We start from the raw sequence: 26,578 nt of genomic DNA, 5'->3' as shown, positions 1-26,578 counted from the left end.
GTGTTTTAAAGAGGTGAGGTGGTGAGGCAGAGCGAATTAAGGAGGGAATTCCGGAATTCAGGGCCTTGGCAGCTAAAGGCCAATGACGGGGCAAAGAAAACTGGGGAAGCGCAAGAGGTCAGAATTGGAGAAGCGCAGAGATCCTGGAGGGCTGTCGCTGGAGAAGGTTGAGGCCAAGGAGGCATTGGGAAACAACAGAAAGGTTTCAAGGAAAGGACTGGCTGGAAGTCAGGCAGTTACCTGCCCCAAAGGCAATCTACCCAGTTGAGAAGGGGGGCGGGGGGGGGGGGAAATCGCAACAGAAACTTTATTCAAACATGGGTTTGTCGTTCTGTCTCATGCCGCCTTTGCATGCTAAAGACAATAGCAATGCTGATACAACTTGGAGCTAATTGCTTTTTGTCAGTCCCTCAAACCAAACCATCTGCTTTTTTGCTTGTTCATGCAAGAGCGAGGATCAACCTGTGGTTCAGCTGTGGGCATTGCGATGAGCTGGCACAGCATTTCCATCAAGCTCCAAGCCACAAGTCCTCCTCTTTCGCCCTGCCTTGAGTTTGAGATAGAACTTACATTTTGTAAAGCCATGGTCTTGAGGGGAACAAAAAAACAGCGAGGTGACTGTCAGGCCCAGTCCTGCATGTGGATGAGGATTTTGAAACTGGGCTGGAGATGATAGAATATTCTGCGCAAGAGGCCATTTGCTCCATGTCAGCTCAATGGAGCAATTAATCGTAACCAGGTACTGGGCTAGCTATCTGGAAATTGTGAATCCACATCCCATACCAATCTAATAAATCACGCAACTGCTTTGGTTGGCGCGAGAGAATGGCAGGCTGTTGTAAGGTCCCATCAGTTCTCCAATGTTCTTCATAAAAGTCAAGCTGTCACCCTTAGCTAGTGCAGCCTACACGGGACTTAAGTCTATACTAAGTGGTTGATTCTCGATTCCCCTTCAAGTGGTATAGTAAGTAACAGTTCTGAAAGCAATTACTAACGTTTCAAGAAGGTGGCCCATTGCCTTGCAGGATGATGACGAGATGAGGAAAATGGCCTTGTCAGTGTGGTCCACAGTCAAACAATAAATTTAAAATAAATCCAACCTCTCTGCCTTTTTCTCTATCTTTACCACCTTCTTCCATTTCAATACGTATTTGGAAATGATACTCTTCAGATGTCGTCCATGGTTGAATTTAAAAGTGTTCATTCTCAGCAACCTGAGAAAATAGCGCAGGCCTTCCAGGATTGCTGTAAGTCCTCGTGCTGACTGTACACGTGCTATTGGGTAGGCGATTCCAGGATTTTGATCCCACAACATTTGAGGAGACGGCCAAGTCACAATGGAGACTGACAGCGTTCCAATGAGGTCCTTATGCTAGTCCAATTAGTAGTAGAGGTCACAAAGCAGGGAAGTGTTCAGCTGTAAATAGCTGAACCATATTTTCTAAGCAATGTCTACTGCAGTCAGTCTGTTGGAGGTGGCAGGGATGCTATTGAATTCAATGGCTGGGTGAAAACTGCCCTGTCTGGATAGTGCTGCGCTTCTCGAGGTTTGTGCTCCACCGTGGTTAATGATGGGATGCTCCTGGATTCTGCACTTACTAGACTGCCTGATTGCACACCATCATTCTCCACTGGGAGTGACAAGGCCCCAGTCGTGTCCTTTGGTTGTGGAATTGCTTAATTCAGAGAACCTGTTTTTTTAAAAAAAATAATTAATATGTAGGTGTAACTTCACTAGGGTTGGTGCTGAGGTCATAATATTTCCTGGTTCTTCATAGAGGCGTAAAGAAAGAAATGGGAGCAAGGCCAAAAGGAGAGACTAAGATGGTGAGCAGGAAGATTGTGATAGAGGCGAGTTTTAAAAAGGATTTTGAACAAGGAGAACTAGGTGGAGTTCCTGAACATAGGGCTGAAGGCAGAGCTGCTTCTGGTGGGGTAAAGGGCAGGGGAGAGGAAGAAGAAACTGGAATCAGTGGAATGCAGAGTCCTGGTGAGGCGCTTCCTAGCACTGGAAGAGGTTACAATAATAGAGGAGGGGAGGTCATAGAAGGATTTAAAGAATAGCCAGAATTTTAAATGACATTACATTGAACTTACAACACAGGAGGAGGCCATTTGGATCATTGGATCCATCCCAGTGTTTGTGCTCCACATAAACTTCCTCCCACCGTACATCCTCAAACTCTATCTTCATATTCTTCTGTACTCTTTCTCCCTCACGCACTTATCCAGTTTCCACGCCGATGCATGGATGCTACTCGCTTGAACTACTCCACATGGGAACAAGCTGCATATTCTAACCATTCTAATGCGGGGGGGGGGGAGTCAGGAGCCAGCGTAGTTCAGTGTGTGGGAAGTGGGTGATGGGTGTGCAAGACTTGGTTTCACAGAGCCATAACTGCACAGAAAGGGGCCATTCGACCCATGACGTCCATGCCGGCTCTCCGTGGGGCGACCCAGTCGGTCCCGTTCCACTTCTCTATCCCCGTAGCCCTGAAGTTTGTTTTGCTCAAGTTCCGGTCCAATTCCCTTTTAAATTTATTGATCATCGGCGTTTTTGGAGAGGATGCAGGCAGCAGAGTTTTGGATGAGCTGAGATTTGCAGAGAATGGTAGTTGGGAAGCTGGCCAACAGACTGCTGGAGTAATTGGAGTCTGGAAGTGACACACATTTCCTCTTGTTGGGATGTGACTCATGGTGAGATATGGCCCCACGCAGGCAATAGGTCTCCAGTATTACACCCATATGACTCCAGACTGTGATGCACTGATTTTTCCCATCATTATCTGAATATGAGCATTAACCCGTTGATTTTAAATCTGGTGCTAAAATAATCAGCAAATACGTAGTCTGGAATAGCCTTCGGCAGTTTTACCATGATGGGCTGAAGCAGAGACGCTCCCTACCTACCGTTCCTCAATAGTTTCAGAGGGCCCCCGGGCACATCAAGGTCACAAACGCTGCCTGATGTCCCTGCCCCTGCCTGACCCCAGGGGGTATTTGGGTCAACTGCATTAGCCCCATGATCAGCTAACTCAGAGACCAGCCACTGAACATGAGCTGTAGAATTCACCATGTGGCCTAGTTAACTATTGAGTCACTAGGGATTTTTATTGACTTGTTTCAACACAGTCATGCATAGGGGTTGGCAGGGGGGGGGGGAAGAGATATTTCTGGTTGCTACTTGTAGCAAAATTGTCAACATCTGCCTGGAAGACGTCTACAAATTCCCTTCCAGTTGTGAACATTTGGAAGCTTCTCCTGTAGTAAATAGCATGTGACAAGATGGTGTACCTTTCTCTAGGTAATATACCTTGCTGACGGTCATCGTGACTAAATGGCAATGGCTTTTGGGTGCATTGTTGATTAGTCACCCGGTCAGTGTTTGGTGAAGTTTTGGCCCTACTTGAGTGTTCCGAACTGACTTGTGCCCCTCCCTGAAGTGGCAGGAGATTTAAAAAAAAAATGATGACTGAGCTGTGCAGTCAGCGCACTATAAACAATTTACAACGACAGGCTGAATGTGCTGTGGCATCGTCAAGGGAGGAACGCTTTCTCCCTGCGGAGATCAGCACTGTGAAGGAGGCACGGGTGAGAAGCACGGAGTGTTATTATAAACAACACAGGAAGAAGCAGGAGTCCTGTGATGCAGGATGAAAAATATCCAAGTAACAAGTCTCCCTGGTGAACCTTCCTGTGATGTACCACCTGCTTTACCGGTACAAGTGCAGGATAAAGAAACACAATTAGTGAGCAGCATTAAATTTCACTTTAACAGCTTCAATTTGCTAACAGGCAATACAATTCTTCCCAGCATAAAACGCCAGACTGGTTTAATAAATCTGTTCCAGAAAACCAAATCAAAAACAACTGCTTTGTTATTATAAACAGAAGCACCCATACCACAAACAGAAAAACCACCTTCTCAGAGACACGACGAGAGCTGGAATGACAGTACTGGCAAGGGGTACCCAATGCTACCAAGAGGTTGGCTCAATCAACAAATTACAGCTCATCTTGTGAATGTAATTCAGTTTAAATGTGCACTTTAGATGCACTCACCATTCCTGTCTGCTGCTCAACCCACTAGGAGAAAAATGGCATAGCAAATGTTCTTTCATTGCTGAGAGGGGAGAGAGAGCACGAGGGGGAGTGGGGGGAGGGTGGGACTGAGAGAGAAGGGAGGGAGGGGGGAGTGAGAGGGAGGGGGTAGCGACAGGGAGGGGATGTGAGGTGGGGGAGCAGAGGTAGGGGAGGGGGGTGGGTGGGGAGGCAGAGGGAGAGGATGGGGGGAGGGAGAGGGAGAGGGGAGAGGGAAAGGGGGAGGGAAGGGGAAAGGGGGGAAAGGGGGGAGGGAGGGAAGGGGTGTGAGGGGGAGGGAGGGGGAAGCGAGGGGGGAGCAGAGGTGGGGGAGGGGGGTGTGAGAGGGGGAGGGTGGGTGGGGAGCTGGAGGGAGAGGGTGAGGGGAGGGACCAGGAGAGGGGAGGGGGAAAGTGGGGAGGGGAGATGGAAAGAGGGGAGGGGAGGGGAGAGGGGAAGGGGGAGGGAGGGATGGGGTTTGAGGGGTACGGAGGGGGTCTAAGTGGGGGGAGGGGGTGTGAGGGACAGGAATGAGGGGGAGAGAAGGAGAGGGAGAGGGAGGGAGGGGGGGTCGGGGGTCTATGGGGGGGAGGGGGTCTGAGGGGAGGGGGGTGTGAGGGGGAGGAATGGAGGGGCTGAGAAGGGGTGGGGAGGTGGAGGGAGAGGGGGGGAGGGGGGTCTGTGGGGGGGAGGGGGTCTGAGGGGAGGGGTGTGTGAGGGGGAGGAATGGAGGGGCTGTGAGAAGGGGTGGGGAGGTGGAGGGAGAGGGGGGTGGAGGCAGAGGGAGAGGGTGGGGGAGGGGGTGTCTGAGGGGGAGGGGGTGTCTGAGGGGGGAGGGTGCGAGGGGGTGTGAGAAGGGGTGGGGGAGGCGGAGGGAGAGGGTGGGGGGAGGTGGAGGGAGGGAGGGGGTGGCGGAGAGGGCACAGATTTAAAGTAATTGGCAAAAGAAGCAAAAGCGATATGAGAAAAGGCTTTTTCACGCAGCGAGTGGTTAAGGTCGGGAATGCCCTGCCTGGTGGAGGCAGGTTCGATTGAAGCATTCGAAAGGGAATTGCACAGTTACCTGACAGGGAAGAACATGCACGGCTACGGGGAGAAGGCGCCAAGCGAACTGAACATTCGGAGAGCCGGTGCAGACACAGTGGGCCGAATGGCCTCCTTCCGTGCTGTTACCATTCTGTAATTCTGTGAAATTTACGAAAGCTGGTGTCCAAACTGCAGGTCTAGGCCTCATGGGTCAATGGCATCACGCAAGGGGTAAATGCCAGTGGCACTGAGGGGTCAGTTCGGAGTGATGCCCTTCCAGGGACAGTACAGAAATAAACATTTCTAATTATTATCTAATCACACTGGCTGAGAACCTGTTTAACAGCTGTAAGTGCAAAGAAACGACAGATATAAACATGGGGCTGAATTTGTGTTTTGGGGGCAGAAATCAGAAGCCAGGACAGTTTTTTGGGTTGAACCTGCCCCCAATGGGGTTGGGGGGGATAATAGTCACCAATCTGGGATCTGCGTCGAGATGCAGGCTGCAGTAAAAGGGTAAGTAACTGAGAGAGTGCTTCAACATGGGGGCGTCTCCTCAGCCACTTTTTAAAAAAAAACTTTTAAATCAAAAGCAGAAAAATAAGCTTGGCCATTAGTCTGGAGGTGGGGTGCTCAGGAAGTCCCTCTGCAGGGCGATGAAAGGAATCGAGGGGAGATTTGATAGCGGCGCACAAGATTACAACAAATTTAGATAAGGTGGGCAAAGAAAGACTGTCCCCATGGGCTGATGGTTACAAATGTTAGGGGGGGGCACAGATTTAGGGTTCTGGCAAGAGAGGCAGGGTGGTATGTGAGGAAGAACCTGTTTCGACAGCAAGTGGTGTTGACTTGGAATTCGCTAGGCGGTAGAAGCAGATAGGACCGATGATTTCGAAAGAAAATTGGACGGGCACTTGAGGGGACTAAACTGGTGGGTCCGCTGGGGATAGAGCGGGGGAAACGGAACTGACTGCGCTGCTCTACCGAGAGCCAGCACGGGCTCAATGGGTCAAACGGCCCCCACCCGCGCCGTATCGAGCCTGTGGCCTTTGGCTGCGCTCCCACCCAGCAGGAAGGGAGGGGGACCCGGAATGCCAGCCCAGCCAGGACAATCCCCGTCAGCCTTTCTTTCCGGTGCCCTTAACAACGCTCTTAATGAGTCTAATTGGCTGTCTGCCTCATTGCGGGGGGGCGGACCTCCCTGCTGAGCCCCCGGCCCACCTCAGCCAAAACGGCCGGCGTCAGGAACGGGGTCCAGAAACTGGCTTGGTGCTGACATCTTCCGGCCCTGTTCACCTCTGTTCCTGGCCTTGGCAGTGCCTGAAAATTCAGTCCATTGTGTCTACTGTGAATCTATTTAATATTTATACTGGCTTTTGCCCATAGTGATTAGTTGCCTTTAGAAACTTCCTGCGATTCTAAAAGGTATTACTCAGACGTAGAGTAAATGATCCAGATGTGCAAACTTCCAGCAACCTGAATCAAGCACTGAATTCCTGGAAGCTGGGACTATTTGTTAAATATAGCAATCTACTTTCTACAATTTTTCCACTTATCAGGAGTACGCAGGAAATCAATAGCAAGGATTCTCCTCTCGACGATTTGTCACAAGCTCTTAACCATACAGAGCAACAGGAGGTGGCCTTTCTGTCCCTTGAGACCGTTCTATCTTTCAACGGCCCATCTGTACCTCCATCTTAACCCACCTTAGCTTCCTACCCCTTGATATCCGCATCCTACAAAGTAAGCAAATGCACTCATTTGGTATCAGTCATTCCTTTATCCTCCTTGAGGAGATTCTCTTTTCGTCTCTTATTAGCTCTACCCTTTAACTATTCTTTTACTTTGGGTGCTCATAATATACTTTAGTAATAATAAAGAACAGAAAATGCTGGAAAGACTCAGCAGGTCTGGCAGCCTCTGTGGAGAGTTAGCGTTTCGAGTCCACACGACTCTTCTTCAATCTGAAGAGGGGTCCTACGGACTCAAAACGTTAACTCTGTATTTCTCTCCCTAGATGCTGCCAGACCTGCTGAGTTTTTCCAGCATTTTCTGTTTTTAATTTCAGATTTCCAGCACCCACAACATTTTGCTAATATCCTTTAATGTTTATTTTTATAGGTTTCTAGAATGGTACATCACAGCAGACAGCTTTTTGTCCTCCACCAGTTTTTTCTTCAGAGCCTCTTTTAGTCTTTCTGGTCATTTCATGCAGCGGTGCTGAGGAGCAGTGGTAGCGTCCCTACCTCTAGGTCAGAAGCTCTGGGTTCAAGTCCCATTTCAGGATTTGATGACCACGGAAGATGCATTTATAAGCTGGCCAAACAGGCTGATTAAAAGCCTGTAAATGCATTCCTATATGCCTGCTGGCAGGTGGTAAGGGCAGGAGTGCTCCTGGTCAGTCATACTGCAGAAGGCAACAGCAAACCACTGCAGTAATTTTCCGAGCTTAATCACGGACCATTCTAATGGAAGTCCAATGTTGCCAACGCCTTCTTAGGGCATGGTATTTGAAGGAGGACAAGGTAATTTCAGAGAGTCAATATAGCAGAGGAGGAGGCCATTTGGCCCATCGAGTCCATGAGGGAGCTCTGTAGAGCAGTCTAATCAGTCTTGATCCTCCGCTCCATCCCCTGCAAGTTTATTTCCCTCAAGTTCCCATCCAATTTTCCTTTTGAGCTGATTAATCGTCTCTGCTTCCACCACCCTTGTAGGCAGCTATTTGCAGGTCAATACTGCTTCATTTTCTTTGCATTACTAACCTTACATTTGTCATGGGCCTCTTACTTAAGGCTTGTTTTAATTTTAGTTTTCCCCTCATCTCAGGAACCCCAGCAAGGCACCCATTATAATGTCCCAATTATTTCCACATATTGTGTTGTTTTGTCACCACCTCTTGCTCTCTCTCTCTTTTCCAATGTTTTGGCAAGCCCATAATAAACTCCCATTACAGTAACACTTCCCTTAACTCCAACCAAACAGGTTCTGTTTTTGCATCATTCCTTATGTCCCAGGGTCCTCACCAACATTTATTCTTCAACCTGCAACGCGAAAACAGGATTAACCGGACTTTTATCTTGTTGGGGGTTTATGGGATTCTGGTGCGCAAATTGGCCGTCCTGTTTGTCGACATAGTAGCAACGATTGCAAAAATAACTGATTGATTGTAAAGAGACATCGTGTGAAAGATGACAAATAAACACAAACTCCTTTTGTATTCTACCCATTACATTCTATTGCTGGAACAGAATCATTGGCTAATAATGGAAACCATCCTATATCCCTCCTGAATATTTTGTAACCCAGAATTTTTAACTGCAAGTCCTGTGCCTTAAAAGTGCTCTGTTTATGAATGGGCTGCCTCCCAAGGTCCAGGATGAGGGTTATGGGCTCGTGGGCCGGAATTATACCACCACCCCCACACCCACCCCCCACACCCCACCAGGAGAGGGATGGGAGGTGGAGGAGATTGTGTGGAGATGTCAAATTGGGTGGGCTGGTGGGGGATGGATGCATCCCCTCAATGTTAAAATAGCTCACCAATTCTATTATTAATATACTCAGTGCTCTTATATGCACATAACTCAAACCTGTCTACATATCTGTTTGGCAAAACTCTTTAAGATCTTCTCTTTCTAATCTGTTTTTAATTACTTTCCTGTTTTTCTCTTATCTTTCTTCCACTCCTTGTCACTCTTGCTTTCCTCTCTGCTTTGTCATCCTGTTTGTCCCCCCTCCCAATGCCACGTTAATTTAACCCTTTCCCGAAATCACTGGTTATTCTCGCAGCGAGGTCATTAAAAAAGTCCACTCTGTCCTGTACAGACAGGACACTCCTGCCCCCAGAACTGCTTGCCAACGCCCCAGAAATCTCAACCCTTCTCTCCTGCACCATCTCTCCAACCTTCAACACCTCTTTGTCCTTTTGTCTGTGACATCTTTTGGCTAACGCCACCTATCACTGGCCCTCTATCCTGCTCTACTTGTCCCACCTCCCCCCCTTAAACCAGCTTATATTTCACCTCTTTTCTATTTTTCCTTACTTCTGATGAAGAGTCATATGGACTCGAAATGTTAACTGTGCTCCTCTCCGCAGATGCTGTCAGACCTGCTGAGTTTTTCCAGGTGTTTTTATTTCACACATTTACCTGCTTCACCTTAGCGTCCCTTTGCTAACTGGTGGCACCAGGGGCTTTCCCGAAACTGATATCCTTGTGCCCCATTCTTCAATCTATTTCCTAACTTCTCAAATGCCCTTTCCAGCATTTGAATCTGATTTAAGGACAAAAAGTGCTGGAAAAACTCAGCAGGTCTGACAGCATCTGTGGAGATAGAAAGAGAGTTAATGTTTTGAGTCCATGTGACTTCTTCAGGGCTCTCCTGTTCGTGCCACCCACCCCCCCCACCCCCGCTAGTGGCAGGGGGATCACCCCCCACTTGAAGAATCCCTCGGCCTCTTGATTGTCCTCCTCCCCAACCCAACCTCGCCGGGGCCTACCTGTTTGGCCTTGGCCAGCCAGCACCCATTCACTTCTACTCTGGGTCTTCAGGGACGCTCCTGGCCCCAGGCAGTGTGCAGTCCTAGTTAGATTGAAGTGCAGCCAGTCCTCTGACTGGCCGACAGCTGTTGGCGGCAGACGCCCTGCCTCAGAGTGGGCAAGCCACGAGCTCAAGCAACTAACTGCCTGACAGCCGTAAAATCTGGTCATGGCTTGCGGGGCTGGTGGGGGCTGGCTCATTCCCAACCTTCCAGTGGATGGGCAGGTCTGCTGCCTCCACATGCTACAGTTACAGAAAGGAGAACCTTGTCTTTTCCCCCTTATTACGGAATAACCCCCTTTACTCCTGTGTGCTTCGACATTTCACACATTATTCACTCTCTTCCAAGCTGTCGTTTTACAGACACTCTGTGCTGCTTAAGTTTGTCAAACGCCTCCTCCCTCTGCTTTTGAACGCTCGCCCACTGCACTCTCTCTTCAATGTGATGCGCCCAGGCTCCCGGACATGAAGAGATACCCTTTAGCTGCTCCTCAAGCTCTGGAGCTTGAGCACAGGCAGAGAAACAGGCTCCGCGTGCAGTCATCTCAGCCACACGGAGCACCCACGATCGCACACACTGCGCAGGTAACCTCGCGGACCTCGGCTCCACATCTCCCCTGCAAATCCCATACGAAGGTTTAAAGAAAGAAAAAAAAAATGCGCACTTGTGAAGTGTACATTCCAAATTGCTTTACAGCCAATGGAGGCCTTTTGAAGTGCAGTCCCCATGGTGACATAGGAAACATGGCAGCCAATTTGCAGAAGGTATATTTGCGCCGGCAGTATTCTGATCATGACCAGGTCACCTGTTTCAGCGACGTTGACTGAGGGATAAATATTGGCCAGGACATCGGGGAGAACTCCCCTGGCTCTTCTCTGAAATATTGCCATGGGGCCTTCTGCGGTCACCGGCAAGGGCAGAAGGGTTTAACGTCTCGTCTGAAAGGCAGCACCTCCGATAGCGCGGCACTCGCTCACCCCCTGCATTGGAGTGTCAGCCCTAGCTTGATAAAAATCCAACAACAACCTTGCAATTTAAAGCATATTTTTAGGCTCATGTCGTTCAAGGTTGAATTGTGCAGAAAGTGTGCTTTAATCAATTCCTTAGCAAAAAAGTGCCATGCGTTCCGATCTGTTTTTAGGGGATTTAAGCCAATCAGGAGCACTCCCATTTCATACCTCTCCTTCCAAGGGAAAAAAAAAATCAGAGTTTCCATCTCATTTGACCACAAATGACTGAGATTGAAGATGCACTGGTTAAATAAATGGCACACACACACACACACAAACACTAAACTACAACAACCATGTCAACAAAACGATAGGAGGACATGCCAGTCAATATTTTATGCCTGGTGAAGGGTCCTGGGATACACGCTTAGGAAATTCTGAACTGTCAAACTGTATCCAGAGGGTATAACAGGTTAGTACGGTGTCTCGGCTTCTCAGATCATCTAATTCTACCTCTGTGAATCTGGCACTGGTTAAAAAGACCATAAGACCATCAGACATAGGAGCAGAAATTAGGCCATTCGGCCCATCGAGTCTGCTCCGCCATTCAATCATGGCTGCTAAGTTTCTCAACCCCATTCTCCCGCCTTCTCCCCATAACCTTTGATCCCCTTACCAATCAAGAACCTATCTATCTCGCTCTTAAATACACTCAATGACCTGGCCTCCACAGCCTTCTGCGGCAATGAATTCCATAGATTCACCACTCTCTGGCTAAAGAAGTTTCTCCTCATCTCTGTTCTAAAAGGTCTTCCCTTTACTCTGAGGCTGTGCCCTCGGGTCCTAGTCTCTCCTACTAATGGAAACATCTTCCCCACGTCCACTCTATCCAGGCCTTTCAGTGTTCTGTAAGTTTCAATCAGATCCCCCCCTCATCCTTCTAAACTCCATCGAGTATAGACCCAGAGTCCTCAAACGTTCCTCATATGTTAAGCCTTTCATTCCTGGGATCGTTCTCGTGAACCTCCTCTGGACCCTCTCCAGGGCCAGCACATCCTTCCTGAGATACGGGGCCCAAAGTTGCTCACAATATTCTAAATGGGGTCTGACCAGAGCCTTATAAAGCCTCAGCAGCACATCCCTGCTATTATATTCTAGTCCTTTCAAAATAAATGCCAACATTGCATTTGCCTTCCTAACTACAGACTCAAAAGTAAAGGCTTCTCCTCCGGATTAGAACAGAATAGAATGGTGGTCATGGTATACGGTCAAATAGTTACAGCATTTTAAAAAATTACCCACACTAAATGGTCTCATGCCTTTCTGCTTTATTGTTAAGTTGCTCAAGATGTGTGGATTTTGTCCCTTTTTCTGAAGCACACACAAAAGCACATTCCCTCCAGGGTAACAGACCCTGGAGCATTCGACAGAGAGGAGATGAACTATTTAGCTCTTAGTCCTCACAGGATTAAGCTAAATGTTGCAAGCCACTGTCATTACAGTTTGCTTGAGATGGAAGCACTGGGATCAGAGGGGTCAGCAGTTCTGACAAAAAGTCATCAACTTGAAACGTCAACTCTGTTCCTCTTTCCACAGATGCTGCCTGACCTGCTGAACATCATCCGTTTTTATTGCAGGTTTCCAGCACCTGCAACATTTTGCTTTTGTGTTGAGGCACAGGGGTGGCACTGGACCTGGGAACCAGATATCCTGTAAGTAGCAAATTTGCCATTACACAAACACCTTCCTCATCACAAAGTAATTACATGGCACACAGTTCGTGAACAGGGCATAGAACATAAGGAAAGGGGTAGTTGGCCAAATGGCCCATTGGGCCTGCTCCAACATTCAATACCATCATGGCGGATCTTCTGCCTCATCTCCACTTTCCCACTCGCTCCCCAAATCCAGTGATTCCCTTAGAGATTGATCAAATTTTATTGGTTGCTAGCCTCATGATAGACATGCCCATATTTTAAAACCCTAAACAGCTCTAATTATCATTGAATTCTTACAGCAGCACGCATTGGGATAACACCTCTAGGTTTTGTGGAGTTCATTTTTGCAGTTTCAGCAGAGACACAGATGACCTTCCCCTCGTTACCATTCGTCACATTAGCCTGTGAAAAACGTGCCCAATTGAAGTATTAGCTCCTGCACTATAACATCAGCGAAACCCCAACCTGTATCCCCTGCAGAAAGTTCCACCCACCCATCAGCACTTGTGCTGGCCACCCGTTTGCCATCGGAGTTCCGGATACAGGGACGGCATTGCGTTCCTACATAAAGGGGTCGACGAGCTGGAAGTGGCAGCTCTGGGAATCGCAAAGCCCAGTCAGCGAGTCCCATGCTCGCCCACAATCAGCAACGCAGCAGAGTACCTATCTAAATGTGCTGGTATCCAGCACAGTTAGTGAAATGGAAATATATGTGTCACAGATAAAGAGCTGGGTACAACAGTGCGACAAGCATCAGGTCAAAGGATGTAACAGATCCTGATTAGATTGACACGATTAATTGTCACATAAGGACTCGAAACAAAGCACGCCCACATTCTTTTATAGAACACTCAGTTGGGGCTCTCCCGACAGGTTTTGCTGCTTAAAGCAATAAATAGCAAGAGCCATATTAGCCAGAAATGTCTCCAGGTTAAAAGTCGCAATCTGTGCTGAGCTTGACTGCACCAGCGGAGAGCAGCGTGTGGGGTGGGGGGCAGAGGGAGGCACTGCAGTATCAGATTAGGAAGGGGTGGAATAAGTCAGACAAGTCCCCTCCATCACCCCCCACCCCCCAGAAGCATGTGCATGTAGATGCCAGGCGAGGACAAGGTCAGGTTTGGCTGCAATGCCTCTACACGATCACATAATCCACCAACACTTGCTGTCTGGGTCAAATAAGCAAGGCATTGCAAGGTGTGAAATCAGGCTGTTAGAGAGAGTAAACATCTCCAGAAAGCAGGCGGCAAGAGCTGATATAAGGGACTGTAAAATAGCATCCATCCTTCACCTGGGTATGACTGTAAAGGGCAGATAATAGGCTATATTTTACTGTGAAAAATAACAGCAAGCTTACTGCTGCTCATCAGTGTTTCTCCTTAAACTTCTCTCACTTCCTCCAAATAAAAGGTGTGGCTATGGGTACCCGCATGGGCCCCAGTTATGCCTGTCTCTTTATGGGGTATGTGGAACATTCCTTGTTCCAGTCCAACTCCAGCCCCCTCCCACAACTCTTTCTCCGGTACATCGAAGATTACTTCGGTGCTGCTTCATGCTCCCGCCTAGACCTGGAAAAATTTATTAATTTTGCTTCCAATCTCCACCCCTCCACCATTTTCACATGGTCCATCTCCGACACTTCCCTTCCCTTCCTTGACCTCTCTGTCTCAATTTCTGGTGACAGACTGTCCACCAATATCCATTACAAGCCTACCGACTCCCACAGCTACCTCGACTACAGCTCCTCACACCCCGCTTCCTGTAAGGACTCCATCCCATTCTCTCAGTTCCTTCGCCTCCGTCGCATCTGTTCCGATTATGCCACTTTCCAAAACAGTTCCTCTGACATGTCTTCCTTCTTCCTTAACCCAGGTTTTCCACCCACGGTGGTTGACAGGGCCCTCAACCGTGTCCAGCCCATCTCCCGCGCATCCACCCTCACACCTTCCTCTCCCTCCCAGAAACATGATAGGGTCCCCCTTGTCCTCACATATCACCCCATCAGCCTCCGCATTCAAAGGATCATCCTCCGCCATTTCTGCCAACTCCAGCATGATGCCACCACCAAACACATCTTCCCTTCACCCCCCTGGCGGCACTCCACAGGGATCGTTCCCTCCGGGACACCCTGGTCCACTCCTCTATCACCCCCTACACCTCAACCCCCTCCCACGGCACCTTCCCATGCAACCGCAGAAGGTGCAACACCTGCCCCTTTACTTCCCCTCTCCTCACTGTCCAAGGGCTCAAACACTCCTTTCAAGTGAAGCAGCATTTCACTTGCACTTCCCTCAATTTGGTCTACTGCATTCGTTGCTCCCAATGCAGTTTCCTCTACATTGGAGAGACCATACGCAGACTGGGTGACCGCTTTGCAGAACACCTTCGGTCTGTCCACAAGCATGACCCAGACCTCCCTGTCGCTTGCCGTTTCAACACTCCACCCTGCTCTCATGCCCACATGTCCATCCTTGGCCTGCTGCATTGTTCCAGTGAAGCTCAACGCAAACTGGAGGAACAGCACCTCATCTTCCGACTAGGCACTTTACAGCCTTCCGGACTGAATATTGAGTTCAACAACTTTAGATCATGAACTCTCTCCTCCACCCCCACCCCTTTCCGATCCCCCACCTTTTTTTTCCAATAATTTATATAGATTTTTCTTTTCCCACCTATTTCCTTAGATAATATCACCACCTTCAACACCTCTTTGTCCTTTTGTCTATGACATCTTTTGACAATCTCCACCTATCACTGGCCCTCTATCCAGCTCTACCTGTCCTAACCCCCCCTCCCCCCTCCCCCCCCCCCCCAAACCAGCTTATATTTCACCTCTCTTCTATTTTTACTTAGTTCTGTTGAAGAGTCATACGGACTCGAAACGTTAACTGTGTTCCTCTCCGCAGATGCTGCCAGACCTGCTGAGTTTTTCCAGGTATTTTTATTTTTGTTTTGGATTTCCAGCATCCACAGTTTTTTGCTTTTATCTTAGTGTTTAGGTGGATATTGGGGAGCAACTTCAGGTGAGTGCAGATCCACCATTCAACGCAAAGGTTTAGAATTTCCCGCCGGAGATCCGTCTCTCCTCCGTAAACTGAGTGAAAATGGCAGCTTGCCAACTAGCTCCCCATTCAAATGCATTAAGTCGCACGAAGTTCCTGTATAAGTGTCCAAAGTGTGGACTAAGTTTGGCACAAAAAATTAGGGCTCAAACATTGCAGTGTGAATATCCATTTTAATGGCCTAATAGGTATTAATAACCACCAAACAACCTCTAACACTGGAAATGAACTCTCATGTTTGAAGTCTCATTTCTTTAAGTTTTAATTGTTGTTGGAGATTTTAAGAAATTATTATTTGTTAAAACTTTTCCTTTGACCCTTTTTTTCCTCCCCCTTAAGCTAACATTTCTTTCCCTTTATTTCAGTCTCTGTACCTGATTTGACATTGAATTTATTATTCTAATTGCCACCCCCTGGTTCAGAGTCTGCAAAGCCTATTAACGAATAGTCAATCTCATTAGTCAAGGAGACACACACATGGCTGAATTTTGCAGCTAGCCTGATACCACTGTCAGGATGAATCCGGGTGAGTGGCGGGACATCCGATGCCAGCTCCCTGGAGCTGGCCAATTAAGCAGCAGCCTCCAGGAGCATGCCCAATCAGAGACGGCCGGGCGCCGGATGTGAAAGGGCCAATCAGAGCAGCCGAAAGAAAGGATGGTGGGCGGCTCAGGTGAACAGCAAAGGGGAGGCCTTCACATGGTGGGATATGCGTACTAATGCTGTAACCAGCAGACAAATCCTAACACCCAGAACTAGCAGGTAGATCCACCTGCCTTCTGCTTGAAGGCATTTTCCTGCAGATGTGTTTTTGAAGTCCATTCATGGTTCTCTGACCTCCCGCTGTGCTCCGGCCTCCTCCAAGGAGACAACCTGCAGACACAGCTGAGTGAGGCGTCCACCTCCGGCGAACGGCCGATGCCCGAGGAAAGCGCTGGTCAATTGGTGCCACAATGGCCTGAATGGGGTTTCCCACTGCTGCCAGGCGCATTTTAAAAAAAATATTTCCTGCAACCTCCACCCAAAGGGCTGCGGAAATTGCCTTTTAAGAGTTGCCTATCCAGTTCCTGCAGGTCTCAGGAGCCTTGTAGATACCGTTTCAATCTCCCACTCGCAAATTTGCAAAACATCATCGAGACTATTAAATATACACATCAGTAAATCTTTATTACTGGAGGAAAACCTAGGGGTGCAACTGAGCATGTTAATAAATGCCTGAGGCATCACACTACAATTAGATTGTTAACATGCAGCCCTTTTCCTGGGTTCGAATCCAGTTCACGCTGACGGTATCAAAGTCTTTTCTCTCTTCCAGGTCCGAAATGAAATGAATTGGGCAGATTTGATTCAAAATCCTAGCGGCAGCGAGCATAGAGCTCCGACTCACACAAAAGCTCATTTCATTTCATTCGGAGATGTGACAGGGATGTTAACGTGGGGCTACGCCATGCTGTTATAAGCAGAAGGAGCTTCATTATCCACTTAGCTGGTGTGTATCACTGAACTCGGGAGGAGCAGGAGGGGGGGGGATGTTATTTGTCGCTGACAGCAGAAGAGTGTCAGCAACTCGCAAACATATGTGCTCTCCACATGAGAGTCATGCCTGCCGGGGGGACGTGTCGAAAATACAGACAAGCACATACTGCGGTTTTTGGTCCTTATTTTTTTTTTTAACACACCCCTGCAGAGAATATTGGGAGTTCCCACAATTTACTGCCGTTAATGGATGGAAAACCATGCCATATGTGTGCGTGAGAATTCCGGAAAATTGCTCCCAGTCGGTGAAGTTAAGTAACAGGAGTGGGGGTTTCATAAAATTTCTGAGCAACGAGGAGCGTGGAAATTGTCCCATTCCTTAACATTAAAACCCCTTACCTCAACAAGCAACAAGAATAAAAGGTAAAGGGAGAGAGGTCAGTCGCTAATGCTCCCTCTAATGTCCCTTTGTTGTGCACGGCCAGTCGGTTGGACTGTGTGGTCCAAGATTACCACACGGCTGGACAGATGCATGAATTAAAAGGCCACCCCACAGGCAGCAGTCTCCTTAGTCCCACGCATGGTACATTCCCCTTTGCCGTACAGCTGCATAGCTCTAAGGGAGCGTTGTCAGTCGTTTATGCTGCTGGATGTACAAACATTACAAAACTCGCCTGAACACTGATGCAATTGACCTGGACTCAAATGCAGCTTGGACTAATGCAAAGTAAATCTCCAGTTTGAGTGAAACTGTCTGCCTCTGTCCAAATTGACAGCTCAATTCTTGCCTCGAGCAAAATTTACTGCCTTGTTAACGGAGGATTCCATATAAATGAAGCATTTGCTCCATCCTCCGAGTGTCACTGCTTATAAATTGTACACAGACACAGTTTTCTTAAATATCGGCTTAGACATTGGAGCATTATAACACATTTCTAATCGACTAATTGAAAGGCAAATTATACTGATAGGCCACTTGCACAACAAAACCACGGCGTGATTCATGTTCCCTGGCCGGTGATCAACTGGAAAGCGAGAAAAAATTCCCTGTCTCTGTGGCTTGTGCGCCTGTCCTGGAGGTAGGTGCCTGAAATACAGGGCCAGTCTGAGGTCCAATTGATTCCTGAAAGAAATGGTCTGTGCCTCTTCTGGATCTGATATGTGTTCTCTCTGCGTTGATGTGGAGCTGGTACTCTCAGTCTCTCTCTATCACTCTCACCTTGCTCTTCCTGACATTAGTCTCACCGTTTCTCATGCTCGGCGCAGTCTCCGCTTTCTTCTCCGTGTTTAGTGTTGCGGTTGCCACTTTTCTCTTTCCCCGCACCCATTGCTTCCCCGATGTCATCTATTTTCACTGATGCCCTCTCGATTATTGCTTCTGTTTACCTCCACGAGCCGAGTGCCTTCCCTTCGGCGAGCTGCGACTTCCTCCACAGTTTCTGCGACCATAGGGCCAGAGCAGGGCACTAGAGGGCAGGGAGGAACAGGCTCAGCATTGGTTGCTCTCTTGCACACTTGCTGCTCACGTTGGACTGATCTGGGCTAGACCCTTGAAGGGCTGTGGGTGGATCTTGAGCTTTTGCGTGGAGGGTGTATCAGTGGTCTGGGCTGTCGATTTTATTCTTGTGCGAAGGATGAGAGAGAGAGAGAAATAAAACGTCAGCGTCATCGGAAGGCTGGAAGACGCACATGGGTAAGGCCATTGTGTTTTCGTTGTTGAATTACTATTAAAATTACTTTTAAATGCGGGTTGGCTTTTAAAAATCTGGTAATTATTGGTTATGTAATAGGGTGGGTGAAAATCTGAAGGTAAGTGTAATTCACTTCAGTTTTCTTTTGCTAAAACGTAATGGGGCAGAAATCTATTTTGGGGAGAAAGATTAGCAAATAACAGAAATTTTTTTCAAAAAAGTACCGTTTGAAAAGGTGCAAAACATAGCTGCAAACTCATGAAAAACAGACAAATGTTCACAACAGAGCTACTACATGAATGACATTCAATTGAGAGGCAAAGCTTTTTATAGTTGGACTGACTGGGGTATCTGTTCATCAACATGCTACCTTAAATTAGTATCCAGAAAGCTACTTGAGGTTTAGATTACTAATACTGCATCGCCCTGATGGAAGTCCCCCCCTTCCCCTGTCAAAAAAGTTTAGGTTCTTACAGAACCATGAGAAAGAAAATAACATCCTTCCCAGTTGAATGGCAGGTTTAGGGGAAATACCCAGATCAGAGGTAGTCATTCTGGTAATCTTTATTGAACAGATCTAACTGAACAGCTGTTGCCAATTCAACTGATAGGAAACGATTAAAGTTTTAAAATAAAATATGTTGGAGTGTTTGCAACATGGTTCGCGCCGTGATTAGAAGCAGCAGCTTATGCCCTGGGACAGCACAACCAGAACAAACTCTCCGTCGCTCCTCCCACTTTTCAGTATTCCGACTTATGCCCTTGTCCAGTAGGCCTACTTGGAGGGACCTGAAACAGTTGAACAGAAATATATAACCACTCCCACAGACCCTGATTCCATGATAGATAGTGTGCTCCAATTGCAGTGAGACTGTCTCTCTCAAACAACCAACGAGATAGGGTTGCCAACTCTGACTAAATGTATTCCTGGAGGCTTCGACACTTGACTTGCCCCCTACACTCCAACCATTAGTTGGTAAACACGTCCATCCTAGTGACACACTGCCTCCCTACACCAATCAGAAAGCAAAAAGACTCATTATTCAATTGGATGATGCGTGACTGTCAGCCAAACAGCCTTTTCTTGCCTTATTTTCGATATTTTTCTGCCCGGTGAAGAGAAATGTTCAAAGAAAATGATTTACAAAAAAACAATCTTTTTAACGACCCAATGGTTTTTCACCAGGGTTGCACAGAGGTCCTGGAGGTTGATCTTTAATTGCTGGAGACTCGAGCTCAATCCTGGAGGGGTTGGCAACCCTACACCTGAGCCAACTTCAGCAGAGTAATTTTTCAACATATACCTATGAAATCATGACCGTGAAGCACTGAATCGGCTCAGCTTCCTTTGTGGGCAATAGGAAAAGGCAGCTGAATAAAATCGACGGAGAATTATGGCCTGCATTGCTGTTGGTTTCACAGAAGTCCGAACGAATACATTGAGGAGTGCGCTGAACAGCACGGAATACGTAGCCGCAGTCACTGACACTTCCAAGAGGAAAAATGATCCTGGGGTTATCATCGTGACGACTACTGACTGTCAAAAGAGTTTGTTATAGATTAGCAATTGGGAATGGAAATTCTTCAGCAACCTGGGAGCTTTTATTGCACGCTCCCCTGCGCACGTGCAGGCTTTTGCACTCGCCCTCCTCCCGCCACCACCCCACCCCACCCCCACAGCGCTGAGCTTCAATTAATGGCCAGCCAGCGTGAAATCGCGGTTGGGGACCGATAGCGGGTGGTGGATCGTTTCCCGGGCCCGCCCGCCCCACCTGCTTGACGACCCGAAAATCCTGCCCCATGTACTACATGCACCCTGTTCTTGGACCAGGTAACATTCCCCGATATGGGGGCCTGTAGAACACCCTCCGAGCAGTCAGAGCCAATGCTGGACAGTGTTCATCCCTTCTGACCCTGTCACTTCAATCCCTCTTAGTACAAGGAGCAATATCAAATTAACCTTGTGGAACAATGCATTTACTACTTCCTGAGGTGAATTCCCATGCTCTCTCCCACACACAGGTCTCTTGACTGACTGAAACATACCCGATTCTCAGTGAGAAAGTTCAAGGATTTCAAGTTTCTTTTCTCCCCTTATCTTGGTCAGTTCATGAGCCCCGGGAATAACTAAAGCCGATTCTGTAACAAACATTGTGTTCCGTTTATTAATTTATTAGTGCTTTGAGCAGTTTCAATTTGCCGGATAAATGCAGGAGAATTATATTTTTAATATCACTCTGCTGAACACTATCACTTCAAAACAAATTGCCGGTCGTGGATTCTTCACTCAAATTCAGAACCGAGCAATCTTGTACGAGGTGTGACAAGAAGCTGTGTTACAATTTGTACTTGGCATCTTGTTTGGTTCTCATGAAAAATTCAAAAATAGCTCTTGTAAAGAAAGCTGCAGTTTTGTGCGTTGTAAATATTAAAGTAAATCAGGCGACAGTGAACTGGCCCATAGTTAATCAGAGTTTCAGACTTTGCGACGCACCTTTGGTGCATGCAGTGTAAAATTGATATCGTCATGGCTGGTTTGTGGCCATTACCAAGTAGAGCTTAAGTAAATAGTAAGCGTTTAAAGCTAACATGAAACAATACTGCAGTGTCAATGGGGCAACAGAATAGCAGCACTGTATAATCATCCATGCTGGTGCGTTGGCTCAGAGCCCAGACATTATTTTCAAAGACTTTCCACCTCCTTGGGGTCCCTTTCTGCCAGACAGCAGAGCCAAGCTGAGAAGATAGGTCACCGACTCCAAGCACGGGTCACTTTTCCGTGCCAATATTCTCTCCCCTCCAGAAGGCAACTCACACTAGGCTGCAGTTCCACGGGTGTCAATCAAAAGCCCCCTGGTACTTTGCCCAAGCGATAGTTATCCATGCGCGAGTCTTGACGTATGAATGGCAGCAGGCTATTCGACTGCAAGGGCATCTCTGCCTCCACCAACCCTGCTCTCAGTCAACAATCCACCCCTGTTTCCAGTAAGAGTGGTTTGTCGAGGGGAGAGGGGGAAAAGAGGCGTGGTAGTGGTCATCACTGCTTGGCAAGAAAGATCTGGCTGTCATGTGCCAACTAGAGAGGGAATCAAAGCTGGGTCTTTTGACGGGCATCGCACAGCCACAGCACGTTGACTGAGTGACGAGCAGGTGAGGAACTACTTCTGTCACTCTTGCACCATTTACTGAGCTAAATGCAGGATCGAGTTGGACTGATTTGTCCTCCAATCAATCTGAGTGCATCATCCACAGGTGTCACAGCAGATGGTAAAACATTCTCTCTCTCTTCAGGTACCATGCCCTAAGAGGGCATTGGCGACCACGGACTTCCATTTGTTGATCCATGGTTGTGCACAGCAAGCTACTGCAGTGGTTTGCTGTCGCTTCCTGCAGGTTGTGGCCTGACTTCAGGAATCCTCCCGCTCTTACTGCCTGCCGTAAGCGTATCGGAAGGATTTGCAGGTTGATAATCAACCTGCTTTGGCCACATTATGAATGTACCTTCCGTGGTCATCGAGTCCCGGCATGGGGACTCAGAGGCAGGCATGCTATCCACTGCACCACAAGACACCCCAGGGTGAAGCATTACATGGAGGGCGGCGGGGGGTTGGGGGGGAAGAAAATCACAGGCCACACACACACACACGCGCACACACACCATCTGGAGGTGCTGTAATTTTAAAAAGTAAAATTTTAAAAAAACCAAATTTGAACTAGTACAACAACAGAAATATCTGGAAAAACTCAGCGGGTCTGGCAGCATTGGCGGAGAAGAGCAAAGTTGACGTTTCGAGTCCTCATGACCCTTCAACAGAATTAAGTAGAATTAGGAAAGGGGTGATCTGGATGCTGCCAGAGATGCTGAGTTTTTCCAGGTATTTCTGTTTTTGTTTTGGATTTCCAGCATCCGCAGTTTTTTGTTTTTAAATTTGAACTAGTTGTTGACGGAACCGTGTGAGAAAGTTTTTCCTCATAGCTTTCCAAATATTTCTGTTTCTCTCTCTATCAATATACATCTCTATACATCAATATCAATTTTTTTTTACATACATATATATCAATTGAGTGCTTCCAGGGTTGAGGGCGTGGATAGACTAGAGGAGATGGGGTTGTTTTACTTAATGCAGAGAAGGTTGAGAGGTGATTTGATAGTGGTGTTTAAAATCACAAAGGGTTTGGATAGAGAAAACAAAGGGAAAACAGTGACTGAAGGGTCAATAGCCAGAGGGCATTGATTAAAGGTGATTGGAATGAGAACCCGGGGGCAACATGAGGAAAAACCTTTTCATGCACAGATCCAATAGCAGATTTCAAAAGGGGACCGAATAAATATTCAAAGGAGAAAAAAAATTGCAGGAAAAGGGGAAAGAGCCAGGGAGTTAATGAACTGGAATGCTCTGAGATCTAGCAAACACTCAATGGGCTAAATGGCTTCCTTCAGTGCTGTGTAATTCTGTGATTCTATGAATACCAATCAATATCCATACGTCTCTCTAACCACATTCTATGATTCCACACATACACTTTCACAAACATTTACTAAGCCAGAAAAATAAATAAGTATGAAGACCTGTTGTTTGTGTAAAGCTCCTGTGTGTTCGGGAGACAGAGTTAATGCTGGTTGTAGTAATAAAGTCATTAGAAGTACAGAAGGTAGTTGATAGGTCGTCTGAGTCCAGTCCAAACAACTGAAACTCCAGGCAAACTAATTTGAAAAATTCAGAAATACCTGGAAAAACTCAGCAGGTCTGGCAGCATCGGCGGAGAAGAACAAAATTGACGTTTCGAGTCCTCATGACCCTTCAACAGAACTTGACAACGTCAACTTTGCTCTTCTCCGCCGATGCTGCCAGACCTGCTGAGTTTTTCCAGGTATTTCTGTTTTTGTTTTGGATTTACAGCATCCGCAGTTTTTTGTTTTTAACAATTTGAAAAATTCATCTGGCGAAGTTAAAGATCCATGTCTTTGTGGCGGTGAAGATCCTGGAGATGGGTTTCCGGCTCCGTGAGTTGGCTTCTTGGTGTCACTGACAGGAGCAAACAACAACCCCCTCCTTCCCCCCCACCGCCACTGCCCCTTGCTTTCCCCACTCCTTCTGCCTTGTGATCAGCAGCAGCTCCACTACAAACACCAGGAGCTGCAGTCTCAGTCTCCAGGTTCGAGTCCCACAGGCTTTGAGGGGTGAAACTCTACAAAGCACTGCCTTCAGCACATCCAAAGCGCTTCACGGCCAGGTAACACTTTTTTGGAGGTTGTAATCACTGTTGTAATGTAGGAAATGCGGCAGCTAATTTGTGCACAGCAAGATCCCACATATGGCAATGTGGGAAGTGATCAGACAGCCTGTATTAAATGTATTGGTTGAGGGGCAAGCTTTGGCCTAAACGCTAGGACAGCCTTGCTCTCACGAGTGGGCACGGGGGGGACTTCAGTTTAATGCCATATCTGAAAGATGGCACCTGACAATGAAGACAATCTGATCCATCCTTTTCCAGATAAAACAAGTCCTCTAATTTTCTTTCCCCCAAAGTGCAAAGTGCTCAGGGTACAAGCCAGTCAGGGGCAGCAGGCTCATTGCAAATGAGCAGCTCGTTTTACATACTTTTCGAATGACTTCATGAAACTGTTCTGTGCAACTGGTGAAGATTAATTTCACGTGCATGGGGGCTTGTGACAGGCACTGAGCCGGTCCAGCATGGCCTAAGCACCAACAACTACTTATTGCTGACATGCCAAACCCACTCAGTTCATTTAGAAAGCCAGAGATAGAGTACAAATGGTCAATTCAAGGACCCCTGATAGATAACTCCCCAATTCCATTGGTTGAAAGATGGCTCTAATGATCTTATAATAAGCAGACTTCTGATAGCAGTGTTGACTATGTGGATCCCTCATGTCAGGAATTCATTGCAGTAATGTTAAAGTATCATTAAACAAAGCCTCCTTTCAGCAGTAGACAATTCATTTGTTCTAACAGTGGAACTAAAGTTTTTTTCTCTGTGAAGTCAATATTCTCACTAGCTTCTTATCCTCTTTCTGCCATTCTCAGCATTCACGCCATCTCTCCTTGACCATGAACAGTGAGGCAATCGGGCTGAGTGTGAGCTTCACAGATGCTGCCGCTGCCATTCCTCAACTGAGCCACCTCAGCAGGCCTGGCTACAGGTGATCAAAGGAATGTCACGGACAATGAGCCCACAGCTCTAAACCTAACCCACTGGGCTCTGGTGAAACTCGGTGCCACTATCCACTAACGGGATTTCAAGCTGTTGTCCTTCTTTAGTTCACAGAACAATGCTCCATTAATGACAACTTCCAGTCTCTTAACATGCTAATTGCCAAAGGAGACAGACAGCTCCAGCTTTACACAAAAACCCCAGAGATTAGCAGCAGCAATCAGCAAGTACCAGCATTCCCTTATATATTCATCTTGCTATCTATTTATAAATCAGACATTCGCCGCCCTTTGACTAACAGGGCCATTCATATGTTTCACTCTGTGAATAAAGAGGAAGTCCAGATATTTAGCACAGCACGTCCTGTGGCTAGTACTTAAAGGAAGTAAATGCTTGGAATTAAATACTTTGAATAATAAGGATCTACCTGAGAAATGCTCCTTACTGTTCTTTTTCACTAGCTAAACTATTTGATGCAAGGAACGCCCTCCAATCACAGCCAATTGATCAGCCTGGTTCTAAACTCAATGGAAGTAAACTCTCTTGCAGTTCAATGGGGAAATGGCCAACATCATATTTTCTTGTTTTTTTAAGGCTGTGCAGAATTGGCCTGGAAAAATGCATTAAGAGCAATACCAGGAATGGGGAGGTGCTCTTCAAGAACCAAATGGCTGCAGTCACCCAGACGGCTATACAATACCCTTTCACATAAGTTGCCGGGGACCTACCAAGGAGCCCTCGCAGATATTTTCGGAACACATATATCTGCTGAGTTTAAAAGCACACAAATGCCACGAGGGAGAGAGAACTGGATGTTGAAATGGAACTTGGCCCAAGAGCTGGAATCTGAAAAGCAATTGTTTCCTAACCAGCAAAAGAAATCCCAATGGTAAATGCTGTCATGATTCAACCAGCTCTTCTCACTAACGAGATCCAATTTCCTGTTACTATCACTTGGAAGTGTAATTCAGTTCAATAGTTCATCAACGGTAATTCCATCACAGTCACTGGGTGCTAACATTGAAATTAGACTGCGGAAACACACTACTGATCTTAAAAAAACCAGAATATTTTAAGAGAACCACATCTTACCTTGTGATTTTCACTGTCTGGTTTAAGAAAGGGGAACTCCTCATGTTTCCTCTAGGTTTGAGTCATGAGGGAACTGCCCATCGTGGTCTCCTGGGTCTGAGGGAGGACTGGGCACTTCTGCGCCTGCACACGAACCAACCATCCATGTCCAATCCTGCTGAAACAAAAAGAGGATTCAGAGTGCAACCTCAAATCACACAATAATTAAAAATATCTCGAGAAGTTTGTACCAATTTCCTCATTAGACCAAAAGTGGCTGATCCCAGAGATTTACAACATCCGCACAGAATGCTGAAGGAGTTTGAACGTGCACACACAAATGCTTTGTTTTTCATTTCAACACTGAAGCTTTGACTAAAAAATTAAACGCTTGTTAAGACCATAAGACATAGGAGCAGAAATTAGGCCATTCCGCCCATCGAGTCTGCTCCGCCATTCAATCATGGCTGCTAAGTTTCTCAACCCCATTCTCCTACCTTCTCCCCGTAACCTTTGATCCCCTTACCAATCAAGAGCCTATCCATCTATCTCGGTCTTAAATACACTCAATGACCTGGCCTCCACAGCCTTCTGCGGCAATGAATTCCATAGATTCACCACTCTCTGGCTAAAGAAGTTTCTCCTCATCTCTGTTCTAAAAGGTCTTCCCTTTACTCTGAGGCTGTGCCCTCATGTCCTAGTCTCTCCTACTAATGGAAACATCTTCCCCACGTCCACTCTATCCAGGCCTTTCAGTATTCTGTAAGTTTCAATCAGATCCCCCCTCATC

General features: G+C 47.2%; 1 long non-coding RNA gene across 2 annotated transcripts in view; it reads right to left on the bottom strand.

Annotated features, from left to right (window-relative positions):
• The window catches only part of LOC144679520 (uncharacterized), a 227,233-nt gene that overhangs the window by 86,242 nt on the left and 114,413 nt on the right, over positions 1-26,578 (bottom strand). For both annotated transcript variants that reach the window (XR_013576356.1, XR_013576357.1), the window contains exon 4: positions 25,810-25,963. This is a non-coding gene — a long non-coding RNA (uncharacterized LOC144679520). The remainder of the gene's footprint in view (positions 1-25,809; positions 25,964-26,578) is intronic.

The sequence above is a fragment of the Cetorhinus maximus genome, chromosome 4 (assembly GCF_964194155.1).
Source record: "Cetorhinus maximus chromosome 4, sCetMax3.hap1.1, whole genome shotgun sequence".
In the NCBI taxonomy this organism is placed as follows: Eukaryota; Metazoa; Chordata; class Chondrichthyes; order Lamniformes; family Cetorhinidae; genus Cetorhinus; species Cetorhinus maximus.
The sequence above is the reverse complement of the archived record's forward strand: the minus strand, read 5'-3'. Positions and strand labels throughout refer to the sequence as shown.